Below are 915 nucleotides of genomic sequence, written 5' to 3'. Positions count from 1 at the left end.
TGAGATATACACATGAGATACACACATGAGATATACACATGAGATATACACATGAGACACACATGTGATATACATATGAGATACACACATGAGATACACACATGAGATATACACATGAGATACACACATGAGACATACACATGAGATATACATGAGATATACACATGAGACACACACATGAGATATGCATGGGAAATACACATGAGACACACACATGAGATATACATGAGATACACACATGAGATATACACATGAGATACACACATGAGATATACACATGAGATATACACATGAGACACACATGTGATATACATATGAGATACACACATGAGATATACACATGAGATACACACATGAGATATACACATGAGATACACACATGAGACATACACATGAGATATACATGAGATACACACTCATGAGATATACACGAGATACTGTATACACACATGAGACACACACATGAGATATACACATGAGAAACACATGAGATACACACATGAGACACACACATGAGATATACACACGAAATACAAACACATGAGATACACACACGAGATACACACACAAGATGCACACACATGAGATACACACGAGATAAACACATATGAGATACACACATGAGATACACACAAATGAGATACACACATATGAGATATACACATCAGATACACACACATGAGATATACACATGAGATACACACATGAGTCATACACATGAGATACACACGAGATACACACATGAGAGACACATGACACATACACATGAGATACACACATGAGACACACATGAGATATACACATGAGACACACACATGAGATATACACATGAGACACACACATGAGATACACACATGAGACACACACATGAGACATACACATGAGATATATAATGAGATACAAACATGAGACATA

The sequence above is a fragment of the Austrofundulus limnaeus genome, unplaced genomic scaffold, assembly GCF_001266775.1.
Source record: "Austrofundulus limnaeus strain Quisiro unplaced genomic scaffold, Austrofundulus_limnaeus-1.0 Scaffold620, whole genome shotgun sequence".
Lineage (NCBI taxonomy): Eukaryota > Metazoa > Chordata > Actinopteri > Cyprinodontiformes > Rivulidae > Austrofundulus > Austrofundulus limnaeus.
Note: the sequence above shows the minus strand (reverse complement) of the source record.